This window comes from Symphalangus syndactylus, chromosome 1 (assembly GCF_028878055.3).
Source record: "Symphalangus syndactylus isolate Jambi chromosome 1, NHGRI_mSymSyn1-v2.1_pri, whole genome shotgun sequence".
In the NCBI taxonomy this organism is placed as follows: domain Eukaryota; kingdom Metazoa; phylum Chordata; class Mammalia; order Primates; family Hylobatidae; genus Symphalangus; species Symphalangus syndactylus.
The window spans coordinates 36,165,512-36,182,464 of NC_072423.2; the positions used below are offsets into that span (position 1 = coordinate 36,165,512).

At 44.4% G+C, this 16,953-nt stretch overlaps 2 long non-coding RNA genes across 2 annotated transcripts in view; both read left to right on the forward strand.

Moving 5' to 3' along the window:
• The window catches only part of LOC129493226 (uncharacterized), a 51,763-nt gene that overhangs the window by 3,725 nt on the left and 31,085 nt on the right, over positions 1-16,953 (forward strand). The gene's annotated exons all lie outside the window — the stretch shown is intronic.
• Positions 11-13,741, forward strand: LOC134736768 (uncharacterized). Its single transcript, XR_010121010.1, has 2 exons — positions 11-359; positions 9,200-13,741. It is a non-coding gene; the product is annotated as an uncharacterized lncRNA (long non-coding RNA).

Here is a 16,953-nt window from a genome sequence, read left to right on the forward strand (position 1 = left end):
GGGGGAAGGCGGGGCGAGGGCGAAGGCGGGGCTTCCGGACGAAAAGATGCCCCAGAGGTGCTGTTCCCGCGCTAACCAGTCCGGGGAGGTTTCAGTGGGCCATGCGGTCTCGATCGCAGCCCAGCCAGGGACCTGGCGTCGCCAAGACGTGGTCTTCGACATTTGCTGCACCTTAGAGTCGCCAGGGGCAGCTATTACAAGTCTCAGTGCCTAGAGTACACCTCAAGTCGGTGAAATCAGACACTGGGGAAATGAGGCACAAGCCTTAGTATTTGTAAAAACACCCCAGAGAATTCCAAGGAGCAGCCAAGTTTGTGTGGAAGAAACAGTGACCCTGTCTTCTGGGTCTTACAGCCTCTGTAAGTGTTCCTGGGCCAAACCAAGGGTCGGGCTGCTTATTCTCATGATGAACTGGGAAAGAAGAGTTTATTTCGGTAACCGGGTACAGGGAAAAGGCCTGGAAAATATCGCCAAATCGACTCAAAATTACAAAGTTTTCCAGAGCTTATATACCTTCTAAGCTATCTGTCTACATGTAAGTGTGCATGTGTGTAAAGACGTAAATGATTAACTTCTTTTAATCTGTAACTAAGATCAGTCCTAAGGAAGGTCTTTATTTAAGTAAATTTACTTAATCTAGATGGGTGCAGGTGCCAGAGGTGATTACCCTTGTGTTGTCTCCTGCTAAATCATGAAGGTTTGGGCAGTTCCTTCAGACCCCCGATAAACTTGTTTATGGAGGTCTGGGGGAGTTTCTTCAGACCCCAAATAAAAACTTGTTTAATCTTGAACAGGTCCTGTTAAGAATTCCTTCTTTATCTTGTTATGCTTCAAGGCCCAGGAAAGGCCTGGGCAAAACTCTTGGTGGGCTTTTGTTACATTCCAGCCTTTGTATAAAGACACTGGCTTTTTCAGCTTTTAATATTTAACTTAACCAGTGCTGAAACAGTGGTTACAGAGGCCTGTCTGTTCAGCTGTTAGTGAGACCTGGCCTGCCACATAAGAGCAAATATAAATTTAAGAAAAACAAAAGTTTAATTCTCCCTGTTGAAAAAGAGGGAAAAGCACCCAGGGCTGGAGTGGTGGCGCTGCCAGGTTCTGTCCATCTCTTGGCTCCACTGCGATATTCACTGGGGTGGAACCACACCCAGTGGCTTCCATCTGCATCTCACTGGTCACTCCCATCTGTGAAGGAGACTGAAAAAAATCTTTTGTAAAAAATGTAATCTGGACAGTTACTTTCACTCACGTCCGTGTAGAGACCGCCAAACAGGCTTTGTGTGAGCAACAAGGCTGTTTATTTCACCTGGGTGCAGGCGGGCTGAGTCCAAAAAGACAGTCAGCTAAGGGAGATAGGGGTGGGCCGTTTTATAAGATTTGGGTAGATAAAGGAAAATTACAGTCAAAGGGGGTTGTTCTCTGGCGGGCAGGGGTGGGGGGGTTGCAAGGTGCTCAGTGGGGTAGCTTTTGAGCCAGGATGAGCTAGGAGAAGGAATTTCACAAGGTAATGTCATCAGTTAAGGCAGGAACAGGCCATTTTCACTTCTTTTGTGATTCTTCAGTTACTTCAGGTCATTTGGATGTATACATGCAGGTCACAGGGGATATGATGGCTCAGCTTGGGCTCAGAGGCCTGACATTCCTATCTTCTTATAGTAATAAGAAAAATAAAACGAAATAGTGGTAAAGTGTTGGGGTGGCGAAAATTTTTGGGGGTGGTATGGAGAGATAATGGGCGATGTTTCTCAGGGCTGCTTCAAGCGGGATTAGGGGCGGCGTGGGAACCCACAGTGGGAGAGATTAAGCTGAAGGAAGATTTTGTGTTAACGGGGTGATATTGTGGGGTTGTTAGAAGAAACATATGTCGTATGGAATTATTGGTGATGGCCTGGATACGGTTTTATATGAATTGAAAAAAGAACGGAATAAGACCAGGAGAAAAACAGGTTTTAAAGGACTAAGAATTGGTAGGACCCAGGACATCCAATTAGAGAGTGCCTAAGGAGGCTCAGCATAGCCCTGCCAGCAAAGATTATTTATTTACTTTAAGAGGGAGTTAAGAGTGGTGGTTTGGGGATAGCACCAGGAGATATCAGCTGTGATGGCTTGGAGAAACAGTATAAACCGGCAGTGTAAATAAGAGCAGGGCATTTATGAGTAGTTGAGAACGGTGCATAGGAGTATGACTAGACAGAAGATAGTAGGGATGACAAGTTTTTTGGGGCACAGTCCAAGTTGGTCTGGTGTCTGGAATGAGACTGGGGCCTAATAAAAAGGAGCGTCTATACAGGAGCGTAAATGGGCTGTACCCTGTAGCATTCTGTGGACAGGTCTGAATTCTGAGAAGGGCAAGTGGTAAAAAGTATTGTCCAGTCCTTTTTAAATTGGTGGCTGAGCTTGGTGAGGTGTGTTTTTAAAAGACCATTAGTTCACTGAATACCAAGAGCCTGAGAAACTGCTTGGGTGATTTGACTAATAAAGGCCGGTCCGTTATCGGACTGTGTAGAGGCAGGAAGGCTAAACTGAGGAATTACGTCTGACAGAAGGGAAGAAATGACCGCGGTGGCCTTCTCAGACTCTGTGGGAAAGGCCTCTACTCATCCAGTGAAAGTGTCTACCCAGACCAAGAGGTATTTTAGTTTCCTGACTCGGGGCATGTGAGTAAAGTCAATTTGCCAGTCCTGGGCAGGGGCAGATCCCCGAGCTTGATGTGTTGGAAGGGGAGGGGGCCTGAACAACCCCTGAGGGGTAGTAGAATAGCAGATGGAACACTGCGCAGTGATTTCCTGAAGGATAGATTTCCACGATGGAAAGGAAATGAGAGGTTCTAAGAGATGGGCTAGCGGCTTGTAAGCTACATGGAAGAGGTTATGAAACGCTGACAGAATAGAATGGGCCTGTGAGGCTGGAAGGAGATATTTTCCTTGTTCCAAGAAGCATTTGCCTTGTGTGGGAAGAGATTGATAGGTGAAAGTTTCAGTGGGGGAGTAGGTGGGAGTGGCCAGATGAGAAGGAGAAAAACTGCCTTGAGGGATAGAAGTTGGAAGCTAGCTGCTTTTTTAGCTAACTTGTCAGCATAAGCATTGTCCTGAGCATGGGATCTGATACCTTTTGATGGCCCTTGTAGTGAATGACTCCAGCTTCCTTTGGAAGTAAAGCGGCCTTGAGAAGAGTTTTTATTAAAGAGGCATTAATGATGGAGGACCCTTGCATAGCGAGGAAATGTCTTTCAGCCCATATAACAACATGGTGGTGCAGGATATGGGAGGCATATTTAGAGTCAGTATACATATTGATGCATAATTCCTTTTCAAGGGTGAGGGCTCGAGTTAAGACAATGAGTTCAGCTTGCTGAGAGGTAGAGGAGGGGGCAGAAATGAAGGGGTGGGTTGCCCCTCCACACCTGTGGGTGTTTCTTGTTAGGTGGAATGAGAGACTTGGAAAAGAAAGAGACACAGAGACAAAGTATAGAGAAAGAAAAAGGGGGCCCAGGGGACTGGCGTTCAGCATACAAAGGATCCACGCTGGCACCGGCCTCTGAGTTCCCTTAGTATTTATTGATCATTATCGGGCATGGCAGGACAATAGTGGACAGAAGGTCAGAAGGTAAACACGTGAACAAATGTCTCTGCATAATAAACAAGGTAAAGAAAAAAGTGCTGTGCTTTTGATGTGCATATACATAAACATCTCAATGCCTTAAGGAGCAGTGTTGCTGCCAGCATGTCCCACCTCCAGCCCTAAGGTGGTTTTCCCTTATCTCAGTAGATGGAATATACAATCGGCTTTACACCGAGACATTCCATTGCCCAGAGACGAGCAGGAGACAGAAGCCTTCCTCTTATGCCAACTGCAAAGAGGTGTTCCTTCCTCTTTTACTAATCCTCCTTAGCACAGACCCTCTACGGGTGTTGGGCTGGGGGACGGTCAGGTCTTTCCCTTCCCACGAGGCCATATTTCAGACTATCACATGGGGTAAAACTTTGGACAATACCTGGCTTTCCTAGGCAGAGGTCCCTGCGGCCTTCCGCAGTATTTTGTGTCTCTGGGTACTTGAGATTAGGAAGTGGTTTGAGATTAGGGAATGGTGATGACTCTTAACAAGCATCCTGCCTTTAAGCATTTGTTTAATAAAGCACACCCTGCACAATCCATTTAACTCTGAGTTGACACAGCACACATTTCAGGGATCACAGGGTTGGGGCTAGGGTTACAGGTTAACAGCATCTCAAGGCAGAAGAATTTTTCTTAATACAGAACAGAATGGAGTCTCCTATGTCTACTTCTTTCTACACAGACACAGTAACAATCTGATCTCGCTTTCTTTTCCCCATACAGAAAGTATATGTGTCAGGTATGAGGAAGAAAATAGATTTTGGAAGTTATGAGAACTGTAGAATGAGTTGAGCATAGTTTGTGATTTTGAGGGCCTCTAAAAGTATTAAAGCAGCGGCAGCTGCTACACGCAGACATGAAGGCTAGGCTAAAACAGTAAGGTCAAGTTCTTTGGACAGAAAGGCTACAGGGCATGGTCCCCACTCTTGTGTAAGAATTCTGACCTCACTAACCATGCCTAGGAAGGAAAGGAGTTGTTGTTTTGTAGAAGGGATTGGGGTTTGAGAGATCAGTCGGACACGATTGGCAGGCAGAGGGTGTGTGTTTTCATGAGAATTATGCTGAGATAGGTAACAGATGAGGAAGAAATTTGGGCTTGACTGAAGTAATGGGGGCTGTTTGTGAAGCCTTGTGGCAGTACAGCCCAGGTAACTTGCTGAGCCTCATGGGTGTCAGGGGCAGTCCAAGTGAAAGTGAAGAGAGGCTGGGATGAAGGGTGCAAAAGAATAGTAAAGAAAGCGTGTTTGAGATCCAGAACAGAATAATGGGTTGTGGAGGGGTTGTGGAGGGAGGTGTTGAGGATAGGAGAGTATATGGGTTTGGCACCATGGGGTGGATAGGCAAAACAATTTGGTTGATAAGGCGTGGATCCTGAACTAACCTGTAAGCCTTGTCTGGTTTTGGGACAGGTAAAATGGGGGAACTATAAGGAGAGTTTATAGGCTTTAAAAGGCCATGCTGTAACAGGAGAGTGGTGACAGGCTTTAATCCTTTTAAAGTGTGCTGTGGGATGGAATATTGGTGTTGAGCGGGGTAAGGGCATGTGATTGGTTGCCAGGGAGGGAGTGGAGGTGTCCTATACTTGTGGTTTAAGGTGGGGAGATACAAGGGGAGGATGTGCAGGAGGCTTTGAGCTGGGGGAGAAGGCGGCAGTGATGTGTGGCTGTAGCCCAGGAATAGTCAGGGAAGCAGATAATTTAGTTAAAATGTCTCGACCTAATAAGGGAGCTGGGCAGGTGGAGATAACTAAAAAGGAGTGCATAAAAGAATGCACCAGAGTTGGGGAGTTTTAAGAGTTTTAGAAGCCTGGCCATCAATACCCACAACAGTTATGGAGGCAAAGGAAACAGGCCCTTAAAAAGAAGGTAATGTGGAGTGGGTAGCCTCCATATTCATTAAGAAGGGAATGGACTTACCCTCCACTGTGAGAGTTACCCAAAGCTCGGCATCCATGATGGTCTAGGGGGCTTCCAAGGCGATCGGGCAGCGTCATTCTTCAGCCACTAAGCCAAGAAGATCTGGAAAGGAGTCAGTCAGAGAGCCTTGGGCCAGAGTTCCAGGGGCTCTGGAAGTGGCTGCCAGGTGAGTTGAACCGCCCAATTTTCAGTGGTGTCCTGCAAAGATGGGACACAGCTTAGGAGGAATCCCGGGCTGCGGGCATTCCTTGGCCCAGTGGCCAGATTTCTGGCACTTGTAGCAAGTTCCTGGGGGAGGAGGTTCTGGAGGAACCCCTGGTAGCTGCGGTTCAGGCGTTTGGAGTTCTTGTGTGCTGGAGATGTGGCTGGGGTTTGTCTCACAGGGGAGGCAAGGAATTGCAACTCAGAAATACGTTGCTACTTGGCTGCCTCTACTCTGTTATTGTACACCTTGAAAGCGAGGTTAATTAAGTCCTGTTGTGGGGTTTGAGGGCCGGATTTTAATTTTTGGAGCTTTATTTAATGTTGGGAGCAGATTGGGTATGAAATGTATATTGAGAATAAGACGGCCTTCTGATCTTTCAGGGTCTAGGGCTGTAAAGCATCTCAGGGTTGCTGCCAAACAGACCATGAACTGGGCTGGGTTTTTCATATTTGATGAAAAAGAGCCTAAATTCTAACTGATTTGGGAGAGATTGGATAAAGAAAAAGCATTAACCTTGACTATGCCTTTAGCTCCAGCCACCTTTTTAAGAGGAAAGTGCTGGGCAGGTGGGGGAGGGCTAGTCGCGGAACGAAAACTGTAAGCCGGACCAGAACAAAACTGTAAGCTGGACCAGGTGCGAGGAGAGGAGGTGATAAAAGGATTATAGGGTGGAGGAGCGGAGGCTGAGGAAGAATTGGGACCTAGCTTGACCTGGCGAGGAGCAGCCTGGAGAGGAGGGGAGAGGTCAGATTGGTCTGTAAAAAAGGAAGATTGGAAAGACTCAGCAACACTTGGGGTTGGGACTGAGGGGAGAGACGGGAGGGAAAGAAGGAAGATTTGGGATGAGTTGCATTGGGAACAGAGACTAGGGAGGGACCGATGTGTAAAAGAATGCCTGGATGTCAGGCACCTCAGACCTTTTGCCCATTTTACAACAAGAATTATTTAGATCTTGTAGGATGGAAAAATCGAAAGTGCCGTTTTCTGGCTATTTGGAACCATTGTCGAGTTTGTACTGGGGTTAAGTGGCATTGCAAAAGAAAGTAAGGCATTTAGGTTTTAAGTCAGGTGTGAGTTGAGGTTTTGAGAACACAGGCTAAGGGAGAAGAAGGAGGAATGGAGGGTGGAAGGTTGCCCATAGTGAAGGAGGCAAGTCCAGAGAAGAGAGGGTAGAGACATGGAGAGAAGGAGTGGGGGGTGCTTGCCCCCCAGGAAAGTGGAGAGAAAAGAGAGGGTAGAGACACGGAGAGAAGGGGTGGGTGAGCAGCCCTGGGCTGCAATGTGGGTGAGCAGCCAAAGCAGGCGTCCCCGCAATTGACTTGCCACCAAGGGAATGTGGGTGAATGACCAAGGCAGGTGTCCCTGTGGTGATCAGACACCAAAGAAATGTGGGTGAATAATCAAGCAGGCATCCCTGTGTGATTAAACACCAAGGGAAGACTGTCTTCCATATTCTGTGACTGGTGCCGGAGTTTCGGGTTCACAGATAAAACGCGTCTCTTTTGTCTCCACCAGAAAAGGAAAGGAACTGAAATTAAGAGAAGGGAGAGATTGAAGTGTGGCTCCAAGATTGAAAGGAGAAAGAGGTTGAGGGGCAGTGAGAGAGGTTGGAGAAGAGAGTAAAAAGAGGCCGCTTACCTGATTTAAAATTGGTGAGATATTCCTTGGGCTGGTTAGTCTGAGGACTAGAGGTCGTAAGTGGATCTTTCTCATGGAGCAAAGAACAGGAGGACAGGGGATTGATCTCCCAAGGCAGGTCCCCCAATCCGAGTCACAGCACCAAATTTCACTCACGTCCATGTGAAGAGACCACCAATCAGGCTTTGTGTGAGCAACAGGGCTGTTTATTTCACCTGGGTGCAGGCGGGCTGAGTCTGAAAAGACAGTCAGCTAAGGGAGATAGGGGTGGGGCCGTTTTATAAGATTTGTGTAGGTAAAGGAAAATTACAGTCAAAGGGGGTTGTTCTCTGGCGGGCAGGGGTGGGGGTCGCAAGGTGCTCAGTGGGGGAGCTTTTGAGCCAGGATGAACCAGAAGAAGGAATTTCACAAGATAATGTCATCAGTTAAGGCAGGAACAGGCCATTTTCACTTCCTTTGTGATTCTTCAGTTACTTCAGGCCATCTGGATGTATACATGCAGGTCACAGGGGATATGATGGCTTAGCTTGGGCTCAGAAGCCTGACAGTTACATTGCATCCTCAAGACTTAAGTTTAGCCTAAAGTTGCCTCCATACATATTTTAAGTTGTGCCTAAAGGTTTCTCTGTAAGTCACAAACTATAACCTAAATGAAGGTGTAAACAGACTGTAATCTACTTTTGTGCCAGTCACTGACTTATGGCTGATGAAAGGGGGACAGCTGCTCAAACCGTGTTCAAATAAGGCAAACGCTGACTGTAACCAATCCAGCTGTTGCTATACCTCACTTCCTTTTCTGTACGTCACTTCCTTTTTCTTTGTATAAATCTTCCACCACATGGCTGTACTGAAGTGTCTCTGAACCTACTCTGGCTGGGGAGGCTGCCTGATTGGTGGAATCATTCTTTGCTCAAGTAAACACTGTTAAATTTAATTAGGATAAAGTTTTTCTTTTAACAGACTATAGGAGTTCTATTTGTAAGGGAGAATGAGAGTATAGATACTGGGTAGGGTAGGAGTTCAGAGCACACCACCTCAAAACATGCCACTATAGCATATTGATTCTTTTGGGTGAAAAGCGCTTAAGAAACAGCAGGTGCAAGAAGGGCACACTGGCCTTCCTTTTTCTTCCTGAAAGCAGAAGATAGAAGTCCCATGTGAGAGATGTCCTTACTACACCAAGAGGAAAGAAACATTCTTATCCCTAGACATGAGAAGTCAAAGACGAGACATCTGTACAAACAAAGCTTGTTGCGCTTACCAATATCTTCCTAGTCTCTTCTCCACGTCTTCCTCCCTCCCGGCCTCCCGCCGACCACGGGCGGGGCGGGGCGGTGGGGGGGGGCACGCGTCCCCGGGTGGCACAACCCGCTTCTTCAGTTCCCGCCTCCTCCCCATTCACCGCTGGGGTGGCTCGTCCGCTCCAGGCTGGGACGGGGCCCATGATTCATTGCCCAAATCTAAGCCCCTTTTTCTTGTCATATTTTCACAATTTACTACTCTGTCCAATATGGTATATAAGCATTTAGTTCTAACTGCATCTTTGGGTCTTCATTTTTCTTGTGAGGATTCCCATGTACAGGTAGAAAAAATTATTAATATTGTATGCTTTTCTCTTGTTAATCTGTGTTAGTCAGTTCCAGCCAGAGACCTTAGGAGGGTGGAAGAAAATTGTATCCGTCACTGTTTAATTTCCTCGTGTTACACCATCACATGAACAATTCTAGATTATTTATGAATTCCACATTTTTCATACCCAGCTGACTTTGAAAGAAAAGATTTTATTTTTATTTTTTGTATTTCTACTTTGTGCTTTTTCTTACAGCTAGGTGTCAAGGTTAACTTCTGGATGTCCCCAAGTCAGAATTAACTAAGAGCCTCATTGTAGAATTAGGATTGAGGATCTCTGTAAACAACAGGATTGCATTTCTGGGCATTTGGGGAAACATTTATTCTAAAGTTTTGACCAATGACAAGTGACCAGCTGATCCAATAAGTTTTGGGAAAGCTTCATAGATCTCTGGTGCCGAAAAGTCTTCATTCAGAAGACGGAGGGCCCATTAAAATAGATGGGGCCAATTTTCAATATCATGAAAATGGCCATACTGCCCAAGGTAATTTATAGATTCAATGCGATCTCCATCAAGCTACCAATGACTTTCTTCACTGAATTGGAAAAAACTAATTTAAAGTTCATATGGAATCAAAAAAGAGCCCGCATTGCCAAGACAATCCTAAGCCAAAAGAACAAAGCTGGAGGCATCATGCGACCTGACTTCAAACTATACTACAAGGCTACAGTAACCAAAACAGCATGGTACTGGTACTAAAACAGAGATATAGACCAATGGAACAGAACAGAGCCTTCAGAAATAATATCACACATCTACAACCATCTGATCTTTGACAAACCTGACAAAAATAAGAAATGGGAAAAGGATTCCCTATTTAATAAATGGTGCTGGGAAAACTGGCTAGCCATATGTAGAAAACTGAAACTGGATCCCTTCCGTACACCTTATACAAAAATTAATTCAAGATGGATTAAAGACTTAACTGTTAGACCTAAAGCCATAAAAACCCTAGAAGAAAACCTAGGCAGTACCATTGAGGACATAAGCATGGGCAAGGACTTCATGACTAAAACACAAAAAGCAATGGCAACAAAAGCCAAAATAGACAAATGGGATCTAATTAAACTAAAGATCTTCTGGACAGCAAAAGAAATTACCATTAGAGTGAACAGGCAACCTACAGAATGGAAGAAAATTTTCACAATCTACCCATCTGAAAAGGACTAATATCTAGAATCTACAAAGAACTTAAACAAATTTATAAGAAAAAATCCAACAACCCCATCAAAAAGTGGGTGAAGGATATGAACAGACACTTTCAAAAGAAGACATGTATGCAGCCGACAGACACATAAAAAAATGCTCATCATCACTGGCCATCAGAGAACTGCAAGTCAAAACCACAATGAGACACCATCTCACACCAGTTAGAATGGCAATCATTAAAAAGTCAGGAAACAAATGCTGGAGAGGATATGGAGAAATAGGAACACTTTTACACTGTTGGTGGGACTGTAAAGTAGTTCAGCTATTGTGGAAGACAGTGTGGCGATTCCTCAAGGATCTAGAACCAGAAATACCATTTGACCCAGCCATCCCATTACTGGGTGTATACCCAAAGGATTATAAATCATGCTGCTATAAAGACACATGCACACATATATTTATTGTGGCACTATTCACAATAGCAAAGACTTGGAACCAACCCAAATGTCCATCAATGAGAGACTGGATTAAGAAAATGTGGCACATATACACCATGGAATACTATGCATCCATAAAAAAGGATGAGTTCATGTCCTTTGTAGGGACATGGATGAAGCTGGAAACCATCATTCTGAGCAAACTATCCCAAGGACAGAAAACCGAACACTATATGTTCTTACTCATAAGTAGTAATTGAACAATGAGAACACGTGGACACAGGGTGGGGAACATCACACACCAGGGCCTGTCTTGGGGTGGGGGAGGAGGGAGGGATAGCATTAGGAGATATACCTAATGTAAATGACGAGTTAATGGGTGCAGCACACCAACATGGCACATGTATACATATGTAGCAAACCTGCATGTTGTGCACATGTGCCCTGGAACTTAAAGTGTAATAAAAATAAATAAATAAAAATAGGCTGGCCTTAGTCAATCATTGCCAATGAATAGACTATTTCAAAAGCAATATTTTGTGAATTCCAAGGCTAGTTCATAGAAAATGGTACAGCTTACACCTCTCTCTTTATATTAGAACACTCAACTTTGGTTCTCAAGGCTTATGCTGTAGAATGAATGTTTATGTCCCTCCTCAAATTCTTATTTTGAAACCTAACCACCAAGGTGATGTTATTAGAACACAAGCCCTTTGGGAGTTTATTGGGTCATGAGGGCACACCTTATGAATGGTATTAGTGCTCTTATAAAAGACACCCCAAAGAACTGCTGCACCCCTCTGCCTGTGAGGTCATTCTGCCATACAGCCATCTATCAACTAGGAATCAGGCTCTCACCAGACACTGAATATGCTAGCACCTTGATCTTTGACTTCCCAGCCTTCAGAAGTGTGAAAAATAAATTTATGTGGTATATATGTTCCTAGTCTGTGGTATTCTGTTACAGCAGCCTGAATGGAGTAAGATAGCTAAATTTCTGCTGAGTGTGGCCAAAGTTTGGGGACTCCCTTCCTCTACCTAGCCCCTACTCCCAGGATAGAGGTTCTACCCTAGGCTTGGCAGAACAAGACCAACAGGGTCCCAATCACCTCTGCTGCTGCTCACTCATTGAGCAGAAGTTTCATGCCAAGATAGGCAAGCTAAAAAGGCCAGCAGCCACTATTCTCATCCAGCACCACAGTACTGGTTCAAATGTTCTGCCCATGAGGAGAGAGACAGCCTTTAAGAACAGAGTCCTGAAGTTCTGCAGAAAGGAACTGACTTTGAGACGGTGTAGGGACGTTCAAGCCTAAGGGTGCCTTGAAAACAATGGAGATTTTGGTGTAAAGCAAACAAGAGGAGGTTGGTATCTCCTCTTAACTAATCAGAACAAAACCATTTAGTTCACCAGAGAGAACCAGAAGAGATAGCCAAGAAGAGTCCTCCTGGGATTAAAACAAACTTCAAATTTGTTTTAATTTGCCTGACAGATTGACTTCTGGCATGACAGCATGAGGACCTCTGCTGACTCTATCCCCAGTGAAATTATTAAAAAGCCTTAAAAGTATTAAAAAGCAATGACTTGAAGCCTCTGAAAATGGTCCTCAGGGCAAATAGCAAACAATGAAACAGTTATCATATGGTCCTATTTTTACAAAAGTATTTCCTCCTCTGTAGCTATTTCTTTAATCACATACATGATTTTAAAAAATGTTCTGTCAAATGGTGCTCAACTAATAACTATGATTAATTCTCAGCAATGGGATGTGGTGTGATTTTTATTTTCATTTTTGCCTTTTTATGCACTCTGAGTTTTTATTTGTAAGCATCTATCATTTTAATAAAAAAGTAAATCAGCATGAGTTTTTATAAAAAAGGAAGGTTGGGCTGGGTGCAGTGGCTCACACCTGTAACCTCAGCACTTTGGGAGGCTGAGGCAAGTGGATCACTTGAGGCTAGTAGTTCAAGACCAGCCTGGTCAATACAGTGAGACCCAATTTCTACAAAAAACAAAATTTAAAAATTAGCTGGTTGTAAAAAAAATTACCTGGGTAGCATGCACCTGCAGTCCCACCTCAGAAGGCTGAGGTGAGAGGATTGCTTGAGCCCAAGAGTTCAAGGTTACAGTGAACTATGATTGTGCCACTGGACTCCAGCCTGAGTGACAGAGCAAGACCTTGTCTCTAAAAAGAAAAAAAAAAAGCAAACAAAAAAAAAGGGGAGGAGGGGAGTTTGGACAAGAAGCAAATATGCCAAGCAGGTAACATACATTGCTGTGACATTATAGGATGTTTTCTGTATTTTCCTTTTTAAAAATTATTTAATTACTTTATTTTTTATAAATAGAGACGAGATCTCACTGTGTTACCTAAGCTGGTCTCAAACTCCTGTACTCAAACGATCCTCCCACCTCAGCCTCCCAAAGTGCTGGGATTACAGGCATGATCCACTGCACCTGGCCTGTATTTTCAATAGACATAAGTGAGGCACACACTGTCTTAGCTCAGGCTGCTATAAGAAAATATCATAGACTGGGTGGCTTAAACGACACACATTTATTTCTCACTGTCTTAGAGGCTGGGAAGTCCGAGATCAAGGTGCCAGCTGATTGAGTTCCTGATAAGGGCCCACTCCCTGACTCCCAGGTAGCTGCCTTCTCATTGTGTCTTCACGTGGTGAACACAGAGAGAGAGAGAGATCGTCCTCTTCATATAAGGCTACTAATCCTATAAGCCCCACCCTTGAGACTTCATTAACCTTAATTACCTCCTAAAAGCTGTATTTCCAAAGTCAGTCATGTTGGAAGTTAGGGCTTCAACATGTGAATTTTGGGGAAACACAATTCAGTCTAGAGCACATAGATACAATTTTTTTGTTTTACTATGAAAGGCTAAACTTTTATGTCTCCAGCTGTTAGTGTCTAGCATTTTAATGTGACAGAATGTGTTTAGAGAATAAGAGGATAAAATAAGGGGGGAAGGAACAAAGACACACACAACAAAATTTATTTAACGATGTCCAATAATAGTAAGAAAAACTTTCCTCCTCCAGGTTGCAGTGAGTCGAGATTGTGCCATTGCACTCCAGCCTGGGCAACAAGAGGGAAACTCCGTCTCAAAAAAAAAAAAAAAAAAAAAAAGAATAGAAAAACTTTCCTCCTTCTAGTTCACATTAGAGGATGGCTGCTGCATAAGGGGGTATAAAATGTCCAACCCAAGCAATAACAATATCTGAATAATCCCACAAACTCTCACAGGCTACAGGTGCACTGACCTCCAGAGTGACTTAGAGACAGGGAATGGTGGTTCATACCTGTGATTCCAGCACTCGGGGAGGCTGAGATGGGTGGATCACTTGAGGCCAGGAGTTTGAGACCAGCCTGGCAAGCATAGCGAGACCCCCCATCTCTATTTTTAAAAAAAATTTTAAAAAACAACAATAAAGAGTGATTCAGAGCTGACTGAAAATTGGAGCACTGTCTTCTATTTAAAGAAAAGGAGGCTGGGCGCAGGGCTCATACCTGTAATCCTAACACTTCAGTAGGCCAAGGTAGGCTGATTGCCTGAGCTCAGGAGTTCAGGACCACCCTGGGCAACACGGTGAAACCCTATCTGTACTAAAAATACAAAAAAAACCCCAAAAAACCAAATTAGCCAGGCCTGGTGGCACATGCCTGTAGTCCCAGCTACTTGGGAGGCTGAGGCATGAGAATCCTTGGAACCTGGGAAGTGGATGTTGCAGTAAGCTGAGTTGTGCCTCTTCACTCCAACCCAGGCAACAAAGGGAGACTCTGTCTCAAAAAAAAAAAAAAAAGAAAGAAAGAAAAAAAGAAGGAAAAAGAGATGTATTAACATAGCAGCTTTGTGGTACTGAATTGCTTGGTTTTTTTTGTTTTTTTGTTTTTTTTTATAAGCAGAGATTGTATTTCAGCACCTTTTGCCCCATGCTTCCTTTTCAACACAAAGGAAAAGAGTAGTAGCGCTGTTACCATTCAAGGTGGAAAATTCAATTTGGATCACTGGAGGAGAATTTAATAAAAAGAACTATTTAAAATACACGGGAGTTTACAGAAGATAGCAAATGATGATGGAGTTCTCTGGGGCTTGCAGTCTCAGGGAACAGTTATTATTACCTCTAAGCACAAAGATTGAAGGTCATGGGGTGAGGGGTCTATGGAAGGGGTCACCTGACAGGAACTATGGCCTTCAGTATCAATTCAGAGAACACTCATGGGGAGAATAAATACCTGTCTCCATTCTCCTCCCACCTATGGATCTTTTGCTGATAACCCCACACCGGTTGGCTGAACCCAACCTGAAGCCAGAAGGCAAAGGAAACCCTAGGTCAGCACCCACATACCCCTGCTGGGTCCAGGGCTGGATGGAAAACCATAGAGAGTGGATCTTAGAGGGCAAATGGAAGACACCAGCATAAGCCTTTAGATTATGCCGTTCACATACTGACATACTTTGTGAATTTGATAAAGTATTTATCAGAACAGGCATTAGTATTTTACATATAAATATTTGAAATCAAGTACTATAATAAGTTACATATATTTTATTTGATAGGGATTTTTCCCAATGCATTTTAAGCACTTTAAAGGATATTGTTACATTGGTGTTTACAAAGTGGGCAGTTGTCCAGTTTCTGAGATAGAGAAGTATAAGCCTTGCCAAATCTCCTAGAATCAATTAGTTGTGGAAGCAGCTGCCAATCTGATCTCTAACAATGGGCCACAGGAAAGCCAGACAGAACCATTTTCATGTTATTTACATCAATGTTTTCATTTTGCCAGATATGTTTTAATCTCCCAGGCCAAGGCATTTTTCTTGCTTATCTCCTGAAAGTTTTTTTTAAAGGAAAATTTAACTATAAAAAGGAAAACATAGAATTTCATTTTATTAACTGCCATTATGATGTGCAAGTCTATATAATGTATAATGAGACAGTTTTGGTGTTTTAGAAGTCCTCTATGTGGATACAGCCAAGCATACTGAGGTACAGATTCTGTATATAACCTTTATATAAGATTAAATTAATAACTCACGTACTTCAAAGATGCTTATAGTAAATTGCAAGATTGTAGAACTTTACATCAGAGATTTATCGTACATCATTAGAGCACTCCCAAACCTCCAAATAAACTTCCCAGATAATTTAGAAAATTGTTAAATTATGATAGGAATCTTTCATGTGATGTTGCAACACTGTTATGGCAGAGGGGACAAACCCACGCACAGTGGATTCACCTTCCCGGATGCAACTGGCGTTTGAGAAAAATTGAGGCTGCCAGAATGAGTCGAAGCTGCAGATGAGCTCCCCAGAACCTGGCTGCATTCAGGGGAGCAGCACGTGTGCCCCTACTGTGATGGTAGGTAGAGCAGCAAAGCTTGGTCCTCTGTTCACCATGTAGTGGTGGCATGCACATTCTGCAGTTGAGTGGATTGGGTCTCCCTCACCAGACTTGATGAAGCTGTTCCAAGGCCCAGATTTTCAGCTCTGCCTTTTCCTTTGTACCCTGTTGCCAAACCATTCACTTCCCCTCAGTGCCTGGGCAGGAACATCACCACTGTGATTCTACTTTCATAAGCAATGACAAGTGTGAGTTCACTGTTATGACAAAGGATGTCGTTGCCAATTCCGAAGCTGCTGTGGATGGCAGTGAGGCAGGATAGAGTGGAATAGGCAAGCTGGTCACCTCACCCCCCAGCCCCGCTCCACACAATGCATTTCTTTTTTCTTTTTCTTTTTTTTTTTTTTTGAGACAGAGTTTTGCACTTGTTTCCCAGGCTAGAGTGTAATGGCGCGATCTTGTCTCACTGCAACCTCTTCCTTCCAGGTTCAAGCGATTCTCCTGCCTCAGCCTCCCGAGTAGCTGGGACTACAGGCATGTGCCACCATACTCGGCTAATTTTTTTTTTTTTTTGAGACAGAGTCTCGCTCTGTCGCCCAGGCTGGAGTGCAGTGGTGCGATCTCGGCTCACTGCAAGCTCCGCCTCCCGGGGTTCACGCCATTCTCCTGCCTCAGCCTCTCTGAGTAGCTGGGACTACAGGTGCCCGCCACCACGCCCGGCTAATGGTTTTTCTATTGTAAGTAGAGACGGGGTTTCACCGTGGTCTCGATCTCCTGACCTCATGATCCGCCCGCCTCGGCCTCCCAAAGTGCTGGGATTACAAGCGTGAGCCACTGCGCCCGGCCTCGGCTAATTTTATATTTTTAGTAGAGACAGGGTTTCTGCACGTTGGTCAGGCTGGTCTCGAACTCGTGACCTCAGGTGATCTGCCCACCTCGGCCTCCCAAAGTGCTGGGATTACAAGCATGAGCCACCGCGCCCAGTCCACACAATGCATTTCTTAAC